Source organism: Argentina silus, assembly GCF_951799395.1.
Source record: "Argentina silus genome assembly, chromosome: 7".
Classification (NCBI taxonomy): domain Eukaryota; kingdom Metazoa; phylum Chordata; class Actinopteri; order Argentiniformes; family Argentinidae; genus Argentina; species Argentina silus.
The window spans coordinates 19,720,439-19,725,202 of NC_139661.1; positions in this window are offsets into that span (position 1 = coordinate 19,720,439).

Here is a 4,764-nt window from a genome sequence, read left to right on the forward strand (position 1 = left end):
ACATCCTTGTTGAAGTGTTCAACCTTCTACTTCTGTGCAAATTACCCTCTCACTGTGCACAGCCCCAGTACGAGGCCGTGGCTCGCTGGCTGACTCAACGTAGTTTAACGGGCACGCTAACACACACACGTACATACATGTGCACACACGCACGCACGCAGGCAGGCACGGACACACGTGCGCACACACTCACACACACACACATACATACACGCACGCACGCACGCACGCAGGCAGGCACAAACACACACGTGCACACACACACACACACACACACACAGAGCCTTGACCCACCTTCTAAAGGAGCAAAGGACAAGAATCACAGAATCACACAATATAACAAATAAATGAACTACACTGTATACACAACAGGAAATCATTATGTCACAATACTAAGATGCGCAATCAACAGAGGGAAAGACGGAAATAAACGGATCGATAAAGCTTTTTGGCACATGACCCTGTCTGTTAGGGTAGTGGATTGATATTCCCTGGTTACAGGCAGTCTAGCCGGCCTATTTTGGTAGTGATGCTTAGTATTAAGTTGGCTATCCCGTTACCATGGGAGCCAGATGTGAGAGGTTGTCATGACACTTTCCTGAGGGTAACCTTGACCTAGGACACCTACATAACAACAATGGTGCAAATTCATACACACACGCGCGCGCATACGCATGCACGTATACACACACACACACACACACACACACACACACACACTCACTCTGTCCGCGACCAGCGCCTACCTCATTGGATTGTTCACGCCTCCAATCCCAAGAGACCCCGCCCCCCCCCTCTGGTACCATAACAAACACATGTAGGAACAGTACAGAGAAGAGGTCTCAGAGAGGTTAACTCAATATGTCACGCCTCACTAGCATGCATGTCTTTCAAGACAAGGTCTGGGAGGGTGCACAGCAGCCTGCTAACTGGTCTCTCCTCTAGAAACAACTGCCTATGGAGCAATGCCCTAGATGTATTCTATCTTAAGTTAATATGTTTAAAAAAAAACAATAAAAAAAAAAACCAGTACGATAACTCATGGTGCAATATCTGTCGGTAACCCAAACATGCTGATATAGCCAAATTGCAAAAAAAAAAAAAAAAAAAGAAGAAATCTTCCACATTTGGTTACAGTAAATAGAAAAAAAAAGAGGAAATGTTGGTATTTCATTCCCATAAGCACACATGCTAAATAGATAACAGTACAATATATCACTTATTATACCAGAGAGAGAAAAAAGGGTGACAAAGAGGAGCTGGTAGAAGTGAATAGGAGGCAAGCTGGCACCCGCTCGCCGGAGTTGTTAGCTGCGTTAGCATTAGCCCCGCAGGGCCTAATTGAGGCCAGGAGGGAGCATTTAATAATTGCTGTCAGAAGATCACATTTAATTCTCTTCTCTTCTTCACACAGCCACCGCTGCAGGGTAGAGTGAAACAAATTGTCATGAGAGATTCAAAATGAACAAAGCTTTTAATTAGGCTGATTAGAATGCTCAGATAAAAAAAAAAAAAAAAAAATGTGTGTGATGGAATCATCAGCAGATTGTCTAACCATGTTGTCTGGTTTAATAAGGTGTGTGTGTGTGTGTGTGTGTGTGTGTGTGTGTGTGTGTGTGTGTGTGTGTGTGTGTGTGTGTGTGTGTGTGTGTGTATCGTGTGTGTGTGTGTGTTTCTGTGTGTGTGTTCGCCCCCCCCCCCCCCCACACACACACACACACACCCAGACATACACAAAACACCACAACCCCCCTGCTCTCTGGTGAAATATTGCTAACATCACAAGACATTGTCATCCTTGGCGAAGAACATAATTGGGTGAATATGTCAGTGCTTTGTGTGTTCTTAGTGACATGGCTTCAGGCTGTTACCATGGGGGCGGGGTAGTCATTGAAGGAAGACGCTTGTACTGTTTTACTTCTACACCATTCTCTTTTTACCCCATTTTTCCATTCTTAGTGTCATTAAGCGCAATCTCAAGTCTCATTAATTGTGTTGGTTTTACTACATCATCATCTTTATGAGATGAAGTAAATAACTACTAACTGCAGTGATAATCAAAGCCTGTGTGTGTGTGTGCGTGCGTGTGTGTGTGTGTGTGTGTGTGTGTGTGTGTGTGTGTGTGTGTGACTGCGTGACTACGTGACTGCGTGCGTGCGTGTGTGTGTGTGCGCATGCATGTGTGTGTGTGTGTGTGTGTGTTTGTGTGTGTGTGTGTGTGTGTGTGTACTATCTGTTCCAGTCCAGCAGTGTGTGTCTAAGTGGTGGTTGCACCTGGGCCCTGTACGTGGCAAACATGTGATCTGTGAGACAGTGGTTGGATGCATGCTGAACAACACTACCCCTGGCAGATGTGCATGCATGGGTTGAATGAATGGGGGAGGGAATAACACACACACACACACACACACACACACACACACACTGATAGAAACAGAGTGATACACAGAGCAATATAGGGAGACAGGTGAAGAGAGAGGAAGAGAAAGAGTCTGAGGGGAGCAGCTGAAACTAAAGCAACATGATTCAACTTTGAACATCGGCCCTTTCCACCACCGCAACCTAAACCGCTTCCATGTTCCAAACCATTGTACTACTGTACCACCTTACCACCCTCCATCCACCCACCACTGCCGACTTGCACCTGGCTTCACCACCCAGAGAGAGAGAGAGAGAGAGAGAGCGGAGAGAGAGAAAGAGGACATTAAAGAGAGAGAGAGAACAAGGATTATTTGACTTTGTCCTCTCCACTCCACTACATTGCTCACACCATGGAAAGACTGAATGCTCACAGCACAGCAGTGTGATTCATTGTGGCCTTTCCGGGGCCTCACCAAATCATGGTGCACTCTACTTCTGCTTTTTCTTCTCTTCAAATCTGATGCCCTCTTTCCATTTTGGGCACAAGGGTGTTTGTGTTCCAGTTTGGTCAGAGGTTGTCTACTTCTTAGCTACTGTCCACCCTATAGCACAGCAGACAGCCCCCCCCCCCCCCCCCCCCCCCCGGAAACTGACTGCTGAACTCACAATGTTCAATGAAAACAATTGGCCTGCTACGCCGATTTGCTTCCTTAACTGCTATTTTGCTAGTGATAATTGGTCATTATTCATAGCCTCCATGTTGATCATAATCCACTACTATAGAACAACTATAGGCTACCTACATGTTCGTGAGGGGTATGTGAGCCCACTGGCTTCTCCAATCAAAAGGGAGCAGTATCTGCCCACCAGCTTTTTTCCCCTCTCGAACGCTCGCTAGCTTGCTAGCTAGTGTACAGCCCAGCAGCTGCAGCTTTTACAGCCCTTGGCCTCCTTTCAAAGGGGGGGGGGGGGGGGGGTTGACGCATTGTGTCAAGTCCCTTCGTCCTTGGGGGAAGTCAGCAACGGGCTATGGAAAGACGGCTCTCACCTGTCTCCATTTTGGCTCTGACGGATGGCTACCTGTCTCCATTGCGGCTCTGAAGGACCCGAGGCCGCTGTTTTGCCGGTGCTGAGTGAGAGCTGCAGCTGCCCAAATGGTTGCCTGTCCCCACCTTTCCTCCTCCTCCTCCTCCTCCTCCTCCTCCTCCTCCTCCTCCTCCTGCTCTTCTACCAAGTCATAACAGTATAATGTGCAGCTCTGCACTTTAAAAGCCCCCATTATTACCGTACTGTTCTCTCGCTCTATGAAAGGTTACTAGGTTGTATTTTTCTCTGAGTTGAAAGAGAACCCCGCTGTGTCGAAAATTGGTTTCCATTGGTCCAATAATAGAATGTGATGGTGTCCTAAGGAGCATAGTTGTACATGTATCGCACAGTTGCATTGATTGGAGGAAATCTATCTATTTTTTTTCAAACTGATAAAGATGATTTACAATCCCATAAAAGCCGACAGATCAACACAAGCAAAGTCAACAACTCTTCTTCCCCGGAACAATTTTTTTTTCTCCTCATCTGTTTGAAACACTTTGAAGGCATCTGCTATTTTCTCAGGAGTTACTCTTTGATCGGCCGAGTTGTACAGCAGTTCGGAGCTGTTCAACCAATTTCCACTTGATTGCAGTTTGTGTGGAGGCAAGCCGTTGCACTTAAGGTGCTGAAAGCACGCCCTGTAATGCATACATAAAAACCGTACTTTCTCCTCTAATGCTTTAATCTACCATAGCACCTCGAACGGGGATCTATTCACCCGACTACGACACGCAGAAATGCACTTCATCCATCATTTTACACCAACCAGCTATAAAAGCCTTTCGTTTTTTTTTTAGTGGAGTGAAATTCTTTGCGAAGGCTTAACAGGCGTTTTTTGAGAAATGTTTCGCAGTAGTAGAAAAGAGGATTTTTTTTTTTTTCTTTTTTTTTTCTCCCTGTTTAGGTTTCACAATCACAACGACGTGTCCTGTTGTTGCATCATGAGGAAATCCAGATCAAATGGTGGCGTGGTTGGTTGTGGTGATTCTGTAGGGCTTCTGCCGGAGCGGTCTCTCTCTTAGACATCTGACAACCAGGGCCTGGTGCCACAGACAAGTACAAGTGTTGTGTTTCAGAGGACACACAAGTCCAGTACATCTGGATTGGTCTCCCAAATCCCAAGAGTTGGCCAAGTTCGGCAAAAAGCCTCAGACAACCCTTTTTTCTCTCTATCCCTTTCTTATAGTTCTGTTCTTTTCTTCTCTTGTTTTTCGGAGGGTTGGGGGGGGGGCGGCGGGGGAAGCGCAAGGAGTTTTGGTTCCCATTTTGTTGCTCTCTGGAGCAGTTTAGGGAAGGAAGCACCTTTACACCTTT